This window comes from Rhinopithecus roxellana, chromosome 13 (genome assembly GCF_007565055.1).
Source record: "Rhinopithecus roxellana isolate Shanxi Qingling chromosome 13, ASM756505v1, whole genome shotgun sequence".
In the NCBI taxonomy this organism is placed as follows: domain Eukaryota; kingdom Metazoa; phylum Chordata; class Mammalia; order Primates; family Cercopithecidae; genus Rhinopithecus; species Rhinopithecus roxellana.
This window is the reverse complement of record NC_044561.1, coordinates 77,291,668-77,306,962: the sequence shown is the minus strand read 5'-3', so window position 1 is coordinate 77,306,962 and position 15,295 is coordinate 77,291,668. Positions and strand designations below refer to the sequence as shown.

The window sequence follows — 15,295 nt, the reverse complement described above, 5'->3', positions numbered from 1 at the left end:
TTTTTTTTTTTTGACACAGGATCTCACTGTGTTACTCAAGCTGGAGTGCACTGGTGCAATCTCGGCTCACTGCAGCCTTGACCTCCCAGGCTCAAGAAATCTTCCCACCTCAACCTCCTGAGTAGCTGGGACTACAGGTACATACCACTACACTTGACTAATTTTTTTTTTTTTTTTTTTTTTGGAGAGACAGGGTTTCACGATGTTGCCTAGGCTGGTGTCAAACTCCTGAGCTCAAGTGATCCTCCTACCTTGAACTGCCAAAGTGCTGGGATTACAAGCATAATAAGCCACTGTACCTGGCCACTCTCTTGTAATTTCCTTTCAACCTTATAAGTATATTTTTCTCATGGGAGTATGGGAAGAACAGTATGGTGATCTGGGCACTCTTTTTGTTTGGAAACATCTGGAATTATCCAAAAACATGAAAGGTAAGGCACTGGTACCAAGCTTTCTAGGTACAGACTGGAAACTAGTCAAAGCGTTAAGGCTTATGGGACTCAATGACCCTACTATTAATGCTTTTGCTTTTGGAGTCATTCCCAATCCTGCATACATTTGTTAGTGACAAGTCTGGTGGGTTGTCCAGGATATGTCTATTTTGAGAGATTCTGCAGTGGGCCTGGGACAGAGAGGGAAGCACTGAGCCTTGGGAGGGTGAACCAGAGGGTGCAGTCTGCTCTCCTGTCCTTTCAGGGAACTTTCCAGTTCTATCTGTTGCATGCCTCCCATTTAGAATCTAATGTTCCAGAATTAATATTTATTTAAGTACTTACCATTTGAGTTCTCATGTAGTATGGCAGTTTTAGGTCTCCTGTAAAGCATTCAAAAATTTAAAGACCACTAAATCAAACTTTAAAACTGTGTATCACCGGATATGGTGGCTCACGCCTGTAATCACTTGAGGTAGATCACCTGAGGTCAGGAGTTCAAGACCAGCCTGGCCAACATGGTGAAACCCTGTCTCTACTAAAAATACAAAAAATTATCTGGACATGGTGGCACATGCCTGTAATCCCAGCTACTCAGAAGGCTGAGGCAGGAGAAATGCTTGAACCTGGGAGGCGGAGGTTGCAGTGAGCCGAGATTGCACCACTGTACTCCAGTCTGGGCAACAGAGTGAGGTTGTCTCAAAAAATAATAAATAAATAAATAAATAAATAAATAAAACCACTGTGTATCAAAGAATATAATTTATAAAGTGAAAAGGCAACATACAGTGTAGGAGAAAATATTTACAAATCATATATCTGATAAGGGGTTTATGTGCAGAATGTATAAATAATTACAACTCTCGTGAACCACCAAAATGGTGGTGTTCGGGTGTGAGGCTGGGGCTAAGCTGAGGGATTCAGGTGTGGTGCGGGTGGGAACTGAGGAAGCGCCCAAGGATGTCAAGATGACAGCATCTAGGCATAGTCAACCCAGTCCTTCTCTAGAAGATGCAAAACTCAGAAGACCAGTGATCATAGAAATCATAGAAAAAAATTTTGACTACCTTAGAAAAGAAATGACACCAAGTATATATCAAACGGCATCATTTGGAACAACAACTGGTTTCTCTGGAATATTCTCAAACTTCCTGTTCAGACGCTGCTTCAAGATAATATAAGCAAGGAAAATTGTGTTTTCAGAAGCTCACCGATTGGCATAGTTTGTGGTGTTTTCTACGCCAGTTCTTTGGGGTTTACTAAAAATGGACGTCTGGCAACCAAGTATCATACCGTTCCACTGCTACCAAAAGGAAGGGTTTTACTCCATTGGATGATGCTTTGTCAAACACAAATGAAATTAATGGTGATTCCTCTAGTCTTTCAGATTACGTTTGGAATATTAAATGGTCTACACCATTATGCAGTATATTTGAACGGACACTTGAGAAAACTATACATGAAGAGTAACCAAAAAAATGAATGGTTGCTAACTTAGCAGAATGAAGTTTTTATAAAGAGGACTCAGGCATTGCTGAAAGAGTTAAAAGTAACTGTGAACAGATAATTTGTTTCTGTGCCTTTTGCCTGGTATATAGCAAATACTCAAAAAATATTCAATAATTCAATCAATAAATATAAGTTTCATCTTACATATAAGATATAGGTTTTATCTCCTGATAGTGTGTCCATTTTGCTTGGTACATAACAGATAATAAATATTCAGTATCAATAAATGTAATAATAATTAAAAAAAAGAATTACAACTCAACAACAAATAACATTAAAAATAGCAAAGGACTTGAATAGACATTTCATCAAAGATGATATACAAATGGCCCAGAAGCATATGTAAAGATGCTCACCATCACTGATCATTAAAGACATGCAAGCCAAAATTCTGTTGGGATACCACCTCATACCTATTAGGATGGCTACTATAAGAAAAACAGAAAATAACAAGTGTTGGTGAGGACGTGAACATATTACAACCCCGTGCACCTTTTTGGGGATTGTAAATGGTGCCACTGCTTTGGAAAGCAATATGGAAATTCCTCAAATAATTAAAACTGCCATATGATCCAACAATCCCACTTCTGGGTATATACCCAAAATAATTGAAAGCGGGGTATCGAAGGGATGTTTACACACCCATGTTATAGCAGCACTCTTCAGAACAGCTAAGAGATAGAAGCAACCCAAGTGTCTATCAACAGATGAATGGATAAGCAAAATGTGACACACTTTTCCCTCAGTATCTGTAGGGGATTAATTCCAGGATATTCTGCAGATACCAAAATCCACAAATGCTCCAGTCCCTTATATAGTGTGGCATAGTATTTGCATATAATCTAGGCACATTTTCCCATATACTGTAACAGCGGTCCCTAACTGTTTGGCACCAGGGACCGGTTTTGTGGAAGACAATTTTTCCACAGACAGGGTCAGGGGGATGGTTTTCGGATGAAACTGTGCCACCTTAGATCATCAGGAATTAGTCTGATTCTCATAAGGAGTGTGCAGCCTAGATCCCTTGCATGGGCAGTTCAGAATAGGGTTCATGTTCCTATGAGAATCTAATGCCACTGCTGATGTGACTGGAGGTGAGGCTCAGGCGGTAATACTTGCTGGCTTCTTTGTTCATCTCCTGCTCTGTGGCCTGGTTCCAACAGGTTAAGAACTGGTACCCATCCACGGCCTGGGGCTTGGAACCACTGCTTTGAATCCTAGGTTACTTATAATACCTAGATTCCTAGGTTACTTATAATACCTAGTACAGTGCCTACATGTAACTTTATTGGTGTGGATTTGACTTAGTATTTGACTCAGGGAAAATTCAAGTTTTGCTTTTTGGAACTTTGTGAAATTTAACATATTTTTGAATATTTTAAATCTGAGTTTGGTTAAATCCACAGACACAGAACCCATGGATATGGAAGGCCCATAATATATACACAATGGAATATTATACAGACTTAAAAAGGAAGGTAATCCTGTCTCATGCTCCAACATGGATGAATCTTGAGTACTAAGTGAAAGAAGCCAGGTACAAAATGACTGATTTCACATGAGTAATCTAAAGTAGAAAAATTCATAGAAACAGAAGTGGAGGGAAGGGGAAAAATGGAGAGTTGTTTAATGGCTATAGAGATTCCATTTTGCATGATGCAAAAGTTCTGGGGATCTGTTCCACAACATTGTGAATATATTTAATGATACTAAAATATATGCTTAAAAATGACCAAGTTGGTAAATTTTGTTGTGTGTTTTAATATAATTTTTTTTGAAACAGGGTCTCACTCTGTTGCCCAGGCTGGAGGACAGTGGCACCATCTTGGCTGACTGCAAGCTCAGCCTCTTGGGCTCAGGCGACCCTCCCACTTCAGCCTCCCAAGTAGCTGGGACTACAGGCATGCACCACCACACCCAGCTAATTTTTATATTTTTTTTGTAGAGATGAGGTTTTGCTATGTTGCCCAGGCTGGTCTTGAATTCCTAGGCTCAAACAATCCTCCTGCCTCAGCTGGGATTACAGGCATGAGCTACTGCATCCAGCCTGCAATTTTAAAAAAAATCGAAATAAATGTAAAGGCTACGTCTTAGATATTTTTTTAAATCAATTAAAAATAGTAAAATTTTCTCTTATAGCACAGTGGTCATGCCTGTAATCCTAACACTTTTGGAGGCTGAAGTGGGAGGATCACTTGAGCCCAGGAGTTTGAGACCAGCCTGGGCAACATAGGGAGACCCTCATCTCTACAAAAAATGCAAAAATTAGCCAGGCATGGTGGCATGTGCCTGTAGTCCCAGCTACTTGGGAGGCTGAGGAGGGAGGATCACCTGAGTTTAGGAGGTCAAGGCTGCAGTGAGCCATGATTGCACCACTGTACTCCAGCCTGGGTGACAGAGCAAGTCCCTGTCTCAAAAAAATAAAATAGCTTAAAAAGTGTAAGCCAAATTGTGAGTGAATGAGAGAGAGAGAAGTGGGGGTGGGGTGGGAGGTGTGTGTGTGTGTGTGTCTAGATAAATATTTGATCAGTTTGTGGAGGCAAATGAATTTCATCATCAGGGCAGATTTATTGGAGAAAGTTTTGCCATGGTGAGGGTATTTCCTTGGGATAGGAATGAAGTAGGGAAATACTAATTTGTGACTCTGGTTATTTAAATTATTCAGTCACAATCTGTTTAGATGTCTTTGCATAGATAATGCAAATTAGATTGGGAATTGCCAGAATTTGGTGCCTGAACTATATAATTTTTAAATTTTTTAGATGAGAACATAATTTCTATTTCCAGCTCTATTCAGACACTGAAGACTTAGGTTGACCAATTCAAGGTCACCTCTTTTTTTTTTTTTTTGAGACGGAGTCTCACTCTGTCACCCCACTCTGTCACCCAGGCTGGAGTGCAGAGTGCAGTGGTGCAATCTTGGCTCACTGCAAGCTCCACCTCCTGGGTTCACGCCATTCTCCTGGCTCAGCCTCCCGAGTAGCTGGGACTACAGGCACCCGCCACTACACCTGGATAATTTTTTGTATTTTTAGTAGAGACAGGGTTTCACCATGTTAGCCAGGATAGTCTCGATCTCCTGACCTTGTGATCCACCCACCTCGGCGTCCCAAAGTGCTGGGATTACAGGCGTGAGCCACTGCACCTGGCCACCTCTTTTTTTTATATTTGTATTTTGCAACTTTGTTGAATTTATTTATTAGTTCTAACAGTTTTTTTTTTGTGTAGAATCTTCTACATATAACATCATAATTACAAACAGAGATGATTTTTCTTCCTTTCAAAATTGGATACCTTTTCTTTTTCTTGCCTAATTGCTCTGGCTAGAAATTCCATTACTATGTTGAATAGAAGTGATAAAAGTGAACATTCCTGCCTTGTTCCTGCTCTTAGAGGAAAAACTTCCGTCTTTCACCATTAAGAATGATGTTAGCTGTGGGTTTTTATATATGGCCTTTATTATGTTTCCTTTATAGAAACTACCTTCCCATGACATAGTTTCCTTTTATTCCTAGTTTGTTGAATTTTTTTTAATCATAAAGAGGTGTTGAATTTTGTAAATAATTTTCTTGCATCAATGGAAATGTTTATGTGGTTTTCTCCCTTCAATTTGTTAATGTAGTATATTGCATTGATTGATTTTTGTATATTCAATTATCCTTGCATTCCAGGAATAAGTCCCACTTGGTCATGGAGTATAATCCTTTAAAATTAAATTAATTAACTTATTTATTTGAGACAGGGTCTCGCTTTGTCACCCATGCTGGAGTGCAGTGTCACCATTTTGGCTCACTGCAACCTCCACCTTCCAGGTTCAAGCGATTCTCATACCTCAGCCTCCCAAGTAGCTAGAACTATAGGCGTGCACCACTATGCCCAGCTAATTTTTGTATTTTTAGTAGAGATAGGGTTTTGTCATGTTGACCAGGCTGGTCTTGAACTCCTGAGCTCAAGTGATTCGCCTGCATTGGCATCCCAAAGTGCTGGGATTACAGGCGTGAGCCACTGCGCCTGGCCTAATCCTTTTTTAAAAATAACATTTTATTGAGGTATAATTCACATACTTTGAAATTTAACCATGGAAAGTATTCAGTTTGATGAGTTTCAGTTCATACAGTTGTGCAGTGATCATCATAATTTAGTTTAGAGCACTTCCTTCACTCCCAAAAGTTCACTTTGTAGTCATTCTTCATCTGACCTTCCCACCCCTAGGCAACAACTAATATACTTTCTATTTTTAAGATTTGCCTTTCTGGAAATTTAATAAGTAAACTCATACAATTTGAGGTATTTTATGTCTGGTTCTTTGTTTAGCATAATAGTTTCCTTTAAAAGTTTTATTGATACATAATAACGATACATATTTATGAAGTACATGTGATATTTGAATGTATACATACAATATGAAATGATTAAATCAGAGTACTTAGTCCATCCATCACCTCAAACGTTTACTGTTTTTGTGTTGGGAACATTTCAAATCTTCTTTTTTAGCTATTATGACATATACAATATATTGGTGTTAACTATAGCCAACCTACTGTGCTATCAAACACTAGAACATATTTCTTCCATCTAACTCTATGTTCCTATGCCTTAACCAATGACTTTTCATTCCCCTAGGCCTGCCCTGTTCCCAACCTCTGGTAACCATCATTTTACTTTCTACCTCCATGAGATCAACTTTCTTGTCTCCCGCATATGAGTAAGAATATGTGATGCTTGTGTTTCTGTCCCTGGCTTATTTCACTTAACATAATGACCTCCAGTTCCATCCATTTTGGTGTAGAATAACAGGATTTCATTATGTTTTTATGGCTGAATAATATTCCACTGTGTATATATAGGATATTTTATTCATTCATCCACTGATGGATACTTAGGTTGATTCCATGTTTTGGCTATTGTGAACAGTGCTGCTACAATAAACATTAGGGTGCATGTATTTCTTTGGTATACTGATTTCTTTTTTTTTTCTTGAGAAGGAGTCTTGCTCTGTCACTCAGGCTAGAGTGCAGTGGCATGATCTTAGCTCACTGCAACCTCCGCCTCCCAGGTTCAAATGATTTTCCTGCCTCAGCCTCCCAAGTAGCTGGGATTACAGGTGTGCGTCACCACATCTGGCTAATTTTTGTATTTTTAGTAGAGACATGGTTTCACCATGTTGGCCAGGCTGGTCTCGAACTCTTGACCTCAATTGTTCCACCAGCCTCAGCCTCCCAAAGTGCTGGGATTATAGGCATGAGCCACCACACCCCACCTGATTTCTTTTCCTTTGGATAAATACCAAGTTGTAGGATTGCTTCATTGTATGGCAGTTCGATTTGTAGTTTTAAAAAGAACCTCCGTATCATTTTCCATAATGGCTGTACTAATTTACATTCCCAGCAGCAGTGTATAAGAATTGCCTTTTCTCCACATCTTGCCTTTTTTTTTGGTCATTTTATTGAATTTGTTTATTCTTTTTGGTAAAGTCTTTAGAATGTTCTATATTTAAGATCATCTTGTCTGTAAAGAGGGATAATTTGCCTTTCTGTTTTCCAATTTGGATGCCTATTTCTTTATCTTGCCTGATTCTAAGACTTCCACTACTATGTTAATAAGAGAGGTGAAAGTAGGCATTTGATTCATGTTTCAGTTCTCAGAGGAAAGACTTTCAGCTTTCCCCTATTCATTATGATGTTAGCTGTGGGTTTGTAATATGTGGCCTATATTATGTTGAGGTATATTTTTTCTATGCCTAATTTGTTGACAGTTTTTATCAGGACGGGATGTTAACTTTTATCAAATGCTTTTCCTGCATCTATTGAGAGGATCATAGTTTTTGTTTTTCAGTCTGTTGATGTGATATATCACATTTATTGATTTGCATATGTTCAACCTCTTTTGCATCCCCGAGGTAGAGCCCATTGATCATGGTATCTTTTTGATGTGTTGGTAGGTTCAGTTTGCTAGTACTCCTGAAGATTTTTACTGTATGTTCATAAGGGACTTTTTGGCTGTTGTTTCCTTGGTATCAGAGTAATGCTGGTCTCATAGATTAAGTTTGAAATAATTCCTGCCTCTTCATGTTTTTGGAATAATTTGAGAATTAATGTTAGTTGTTCTTTTGAAGTTGAATGTAGCAGCAATGCCATCTGGTCCTAGATTTTTCACTCTTGGAGACTTTTTATTATGGATTCAATCTCGTTACTTATTATTAGTCTGTTCAGGTTTTGTATTCCTTTTTTTTTTTCAAGATTGAAAAATTGCTATTTATTTAAAAAAACTTCTGAATTAAATAGGGAAATGGCAATAACTGGTATATACATTAATTCAAAATATTTTCACTGAGCACTAAATAGAATAGTTTCCAATCTTTTCACTAAAAACCCCTTTTAAAGAATGCCTAAAACTGGCCGGGCGCGATGGCTCAGGCCTGTAATCCCAACACTTTGGAAGGCTGAGATGGGCAGATCACGAGGTCAGGAGTTTGAGACCAGCCTGGCCAACACAGTGAAACCCCATCTCTACTAAAAAATACAAAAAAAAAAAAAAAAAAAAAAAATTAGCTGGGCATGGTGGCAGGCACCTGTAATCCCAGATACTCAGGAGGTTAAGGCAGAATTGCTTGAACCTGGGAGGCTGAGATTGCAATGAGCCAAGATGGCATCATTGCACTCCAGCCCTGGCAACCATGTGAGACTCTGTCTCAAAAAAAAAAAAAAAAAAAAAGAAAGGCCGAGTGCGGTGGCTCGTGCCTGTAATCCCAGCACTTTGGGAGGCCAAGTCGGGTGGATCACAAGGTCAGGATTTCAAGATCAGCCTGGCCAAGATGGTGAAACCCCGTCTCTACTAAAAATACAAAAAATTAGCCGGGCGTGGTGGCATGTGCCTGTAATCCCAGCTACTCTGGAGGCTGAGGCAGAGAATTGCTTAAACCTGGAGGGGCGGAGGTTGCAATGAGCCGAGATCGCGCCACTGCACTCCAGCCTGGGCAACAGAGTAAGACTCCGTCTCAAAAAAAAAAAAAAAAAAAAAAAAAAAGAATGCCTAAAACTTAGTTTATTTAGGTCTTTAATCAAGAAATCTAAAGCAGCCAGGCGCGGTGGCTCAAGCCTGTAATCCCAGCACTTTGGGAGGCCGAGACGGGCAGATCACGAGGTCAGGAGATCGAGACCATCCTGGCTAACACGGTGAAACCCCGTCTCTACTAAAAATACAAAAAACTAGCCGGGCGAGGTGGCGGGCGCCTGTAGTCCCAGCTACTCTGGTGGCTGAGGCAGGAGAATGGCGTGAACCCGGGAGGCGGAGCTTGCAGTGAGCTGAGATCCGGCCACCGCACTCCAGCCTGGACGACAGAGCAAGACTCCGTCTCAAAAATAAAAAAAGAAATCTAAAGCTGCTAATCAGAGTTTTGAATCACCATTAGATGACTAGGCTAACAACCTTGAGGTAATATAATGTGGGTTTTAAAAGTTTTGTTTAAACTATACATTCTAATAGAGGGGATTCATTGGTCTCAGGCAATTAATCACAGGTTCAATGCCAGACACTGTATATACACAGACAAAACAGAGTAATAGGTATCATTTATAAGGATAAATAACATATGGTCCTGGTATATTCAAGGGGAATAATGTCTAATACTTATGGGTGTACAATTAGTGATGGGCAGGGAGACAGATACAAATGACTAACCCACAAGGGAGAACCTAACAAGGACAACAGAAGAGATAAAAGTCCTGTGCCCTAGGGATGCAGCAGAAAAGGTGCTGGGAGGCTTTAGGGACTGGGTGGCATCTAGGTCAGATCAAGATATGAATGGATGTCAGTGTGTGTGGGAGGGACCTTCAAGGCTGGAGAAAACAAAGTGAGCCAAAACACTGAGCCACAGGAGTACTCCCTGCTCAGATGACAGTGAAGCATTTGTTCTGAGTAAAAAGATGTAATCTAATAAAAGACTGCATAAAACACGGGAAAACCTCACGCAATGAGAGCTGGAAACAATGCTTGTGAGTATTTCTTAACAGCAATTCAACAGAGTAGCTGAGGTGGCCTGTGGAACGAACGAGAGAGCAAAATATCTTCCCAAAGGCAGAGGCGCCGCATGCTCTTGGTGGAGGTTAAGTAGCCAAGGATCGCACCCGCAAGCCCACCTCCATCCTGAGACCCCAGTCCCTTGGAATCAAATCCACAGCAAAAATCTTCCTTAATGGAAAATCTCTCTCTTCCCAAAATGTAAAATAAAAACAATATAAGCAAACAAAACTGAAAACAAAAAAAGATAATCAGAGCAAGCTTTAGCCTCTCATACTTCACCTATGCCCCAACTGCCATGTTACTGAGGACAGGGTCTGCCCCATTACTTAAATGGATTCCTTATTGCAGAACATGACAAAATTTAGCATATCACTGATCCTACTATGTCCCTCCCTATAAAAAGTAAACAAACACCACACAAAATATAACCTTACCCTGAATAAAAGTCAGCATCAACCTAAGGATCCTACTGTAATGTGACTACCCTAACCCAGGAAACCTTAATCCTATTCTGACCTATTCACACAAAAAATCCCCATTCTAAGAGCTTTGGAAGCATTACAAACATTGTTGCATTAGATTCCTCTTCTGAAGTATTCTGAAGTCTTGAAACACAGCAAATTTACATATTTTTCTATACTACCACTGAAGGGTAATTATCATAAAGGCCTACAACCAAAATCCTAATCCCCTGATTCTCAGGCTATTGCAATTTTTTTCCCTCAGATCAAATAATAGGAAATACACACAAAAAAATGAAAAGTCATACAAACATAAAAACACAGAATCTATAAGTGTCACCACACTAACAGTCTTAACTGTGCTAAAGAGAAAAAGAATTTAGTTTACTCAAGCTCTGGGCATTTTATGAAGTACTTAAGACATTAACAGCTTATAAAAATAGTGAAAAAAATTTAGGTGGGAGCATAAAACTAACTCCTGCATTCAAAATCCCAAGTTCACAAGAAGGGATTTGTGGCAAACTGCGCAGGGCGGCCTCAGACACCAGCCCAATCTTGGGCTGATGGCCTTGACCTTTGTGCTCAGGTCAGCTTCTGGGGTGCAGGGATGTTGGCAGATGCCTGCTTGAGGTACACGGAGGAGCCCTGAGGGCTGCTGGCTGGTGTTCTGTGCTGCACATTTGATGCCCTTCAGCGTCTGTTGCCAGTGCCTCAGCTTTGTCAAATGCTTCTGGACAGTGTGTGTTTCTGTTGTAATTCATTCCTTAGTTCTGAGACATCCTCTTTGGTAACTTGCTCTGGTGTCTGGACAAATCGTTTTCTGTAGGATAACATTCTGCCTGTGTTGCAATATCCAGAAACTCCTAGATATACTGATCCACACCAGTTTAAATGTTTTCCTGATCAATGCCATTGACATAGTCCTGACTCACCAGAGAAGCTAAGCAAGCCTTGAAAGATGACTCCAACTCATTCACCCGGTACTGTTAGAAGGTCTCAGAGTATCTGGTGCTGCCTGAAGAAGTGAAGCCTGGCCCCGGAGCTCCAATGTGGGTGATGGGATCCCTGGTAGCTGCTAAGAGAACATATCACCTAGTGGAGCCACTGTGTCTAGAATAGCCTGTATTTCTTTATGATTCAATCTTGTTATATAAAATGCATCTAGGAATTTATTCGTTTCCTCTAGGCTTTCCACTTTGTTAGTGTGTAGTTGCTCATAAGAGTCTCTAATGATCCTTTGCATTTTTGTGGAATCAGTTGTAATGTTTTCTTTTTCATTTCTAATTTTATTTATTTGAGCTTCCTCTTTGTATTGTTGGTTAGTCTGGCTACTGGTTTATTGATTTTCTTTATCTTAAAAAAAAATAACAACAACAAAAAAAAACACACAACTTTCCCTGTGATTGTTTCCTTGTAGATTTTGTCTCTATTTTGTTTTATTCTGCTCTGATCTTTATTATGTCTTCCTTTTATTAATTTGGGGTTTGGTTTTTCTTTCCTTGAGGTGTCTCATTAGGTTATTTGAAGTCTTTCTGCTTTTTGACTCTAGTTATTAATTGTTACAAATTTCCCTCATGGCAATGCTTTTGTTGTATCCCATAGGTTTTGAGATGTGTGTTTCCAACATTTTTTACTTGAAGAAATGTTTTTATTTCCTTCTTAATTTCTTCATTGACCATCATTCAGGAATATGTTAATTTCATGTATTTGTAGTTTCTAAAGTTCCTCTTGTTATTGATACGTAGTTTTATTCCATTGTTGTCTGAGAAGATACTAGATGTGATTTAAATTTTTTTTTTTTTTTTTTTTTTGAGACGGAGTCTCACTCTATCGCCCAGGCTGGAGTGCAGTGGCGGATCTTGGCTCACTGCAAGCTCCACCTCCTGGGTTCACGCCATTCTCCTGCCTCAGCCTCCTGAGTAGCTGGGACTGCAGGTGCCCACCACCACACCCAGCTAATTTTTTGTATTTTTACTAGAGACGGGGTTTCACCATATTAGCCAGGACGGTCTTGAACTCCTGACCTTGTGATCTGCCTGCCTCAGCGTCCCAAAGTTCTGGGATTACAGGCCTCAATTTTTAAAAATTTGTTGAGGCCTGGCTTGGTGGCTCACGCCTGTAATCCTAGTGTTTTGGGAATCTGAAGCTCCTCAAGTGGGAGGATTGTTTGAGGCCCGGAGTTTGAGACAAGACTGGGCAACATAGTGAGACACTGTCTCTACAAAACGTTGAAAATTAACTAGGCATTGTGGTGTGCACCTGTAGTCCTTGTTACTTGGGAGGCTGAAGAGGGGATCATTTGAGCTCAAGAGTTCAAGGCTGCAGTGAGCTATGATAACAGCACTGCACTCCTGCCTGGATGACAGAGCGAGACCCTGTCTTAAAAAAAAAAAAATGTTGAGACTTGTTTTGTGGCCTAATGTATTAGGTTTACCCTGGAGAATGTTCCATGTGCTGATGAAAAGAATGTGTGTTCTACAGCTGTTGGATAAAAGATTCTGAAATATCTGTTAGGTCCATTTGGTCTTAAGTGCAGTTTAAATCCAATGTTTGTTGATTTTTCTGTTTAGATGATCCAATGCTGACAGTGGAGTGAAGTTCTCAATAGTTATTGTCTTGGAATCTTTATTTTTTATAGTGAGTATTTGCTTTATGTATCTGAGTGCTCTGTTGTTGGATACATATATATTTAGAGTTGTTATCTACTCTTACACTCTGATAGCATTTTTGCTATGAAGTGAATCTCCTGGGTTGGATGTTATATTACTTGGTATTTCATGTCTTTGGATCAGGCATGAATAATAGTGCTGGCTGAGCCTTTCAGAACTAGAAAGGCAAATCCATGTTTGGAATAAATCCAGGTATTTATCCCTGTGAGGTTGAATCACTGTTTTTTAGAGGCTGGCAGGTGGCTGATGTAGTCAGTTTGTCCCCAGGTAAATAGTTTATTTTCTTGAGGAATACTGTCATATTAGGGACTCAACTTTCTGCTGATACATGCTGGGTAGTTCTTGGCAATTTTTTTTTTTTTTTTTGAGATGGAGTCTCACTGTGTCACCCAGGCTGGAGTGCAGTGGCGCGATCTCGGCTCACTGCAAGCTCCACCTCCCAGGTTCACACCATTCTCCTGCCTCAGCCTCCCGAGTAGCTGGGACTACAGGCACCCGCCACCACACCCCGCTAATTTTTTTGTATTTTTAGTAGAGACTGGGTTTCACCGTGTTAGCCAGGATGGTCTCAATCTCCTGACCTTGTGATCCACTTGCCTCGGCCTCCCAAAGTGCTGGGATTACAGGTGTAATCCCAAATATAATTATGTATTTATATAATTATATTATATGTGTGTGTGTGTGTGTGTGTGCATATGTATTTGTCGACCTTTCCTGTTCATCATTATATTGTGCATTGCCCATTTAATCAGCACAATCAGTGAAATGACACAGTTTCTACTTTGTTGCTCCTATTAGGATGTGTGTTTTTTTTTTTTTAGAATGTTAGAAATGTTGCAGAAACTAATTCAACCTTTTTTTTTTGTTTTTGTTTTTGTTTTAGACAAGGTCTCACTCTGTTGCCCAGACTTGAGTGCAGTGGTGTGGTCACAGTTTACTGCAGCCTCAACCTCCCAGCCTCAGGTGATCCTCCCATCTGAGCCTCCCAAGTAGCTTGGACTACAGGCATGTGCCACCACACCTGGCTAGTTTTTTGTAGAGATGGGATTTTTGCCACTTTGGCCAGGCTGGTCTTGAACTCCTGCACTCAAGTGATCCACTCAACTTGGCATCAGAAAGTGTTGGGATTATAGGCATGAACCGCTGTGTCTAATCTCTAATTCAACTGTTTTACTTCACTTCTCCATATGCACATTCTAGCAGTGCACTAACTTCATGTTGAGTACGAAACAGGGAAAAAGTAGCTATGAGTTGCCTTGTTTCGAATCCCATCTGTGTGATCATTTTCCTGCTCAAAAGGAACTTGAGCAGGAAATGCGTTGACCAGGTTCCTTGGCTGTTTATGCTAAGATGTTGTCTTCTGAATTCAAATCAAATTCTGGGTCCAAATGGACAGTGGTGTCTCTTGGGGCTGTCAGTGTCCCTGATTACTCAGATGTAAATGTGTTCAATATGGAAGAGAAGCACAGAATTCTGGTGAACCCACAATGTGCAGTGAAACTCAAAATGAGTATGAGGAAAGTTACGGAAGTTGAAGGGCATCACAAATACCATTTACAAAAGGATAGGCATATTGCATGTATCTTCCCTGTGCTGGACAGGGGTTGTGTACAGCTATGTAGGGCACATGTGCATTAAGCTGGCCTTAATTGTGAAGGTTCTGTGGTAATGAATGGTGGAAATGCTATTCATAAGGAAGGATGGGCCATTTCTACACACTCAGATGGTCTGTGGCTGGGAGCATGGCAGAGGCAATCTTGAGCATCCATGGAGATGTTCCTGTATCATTTTTCAGGATCCCAGATTTACCTCACAAAGGGTCTGACCTCTACAAAATAGACATGCATTGGCTAAGCATTCCAACATCTGTAGAGCTTTGCCACTGTAACTACAAGGCCTTCAGCCCACATATTTGGGCAATGATTCTGCCTTCTATCCAAGAAGATAAAGGCCTTGTAAGCACTCACCAAGGAATCCTGGTTTACTTAACCATTCACTGTTTGCTAATGGCTGAATGAAGTCTTCAATTTCTCAAGGTCCTTCTGCAGGTGGTAATGCAGATCAGCAATAATCAGTCTACTCCACTCTTTGTAGGCACTTTCCCTACATTTTCCAAGGCCTGCATCATCACACCTGCCACAGCATTCTCTATCATTGAAGCATTTTCTCAGGAAATCACCTGTGAAATATTTTGCAGCTAACC

General features: G+C 40.2%; 1 pseudogene; it reads left to right on the top strand.

Moving 5' to 3' along the window:
- Positions 1 to 1,309: 1,309 nt before the first annotated feature.
- Positions 1,310 to 1,901, top strand: LOC115892873 (annotated as a pseudogene).
- Positions 1,902 to 15,295: the final 13,394 nt, after the last annotated feature.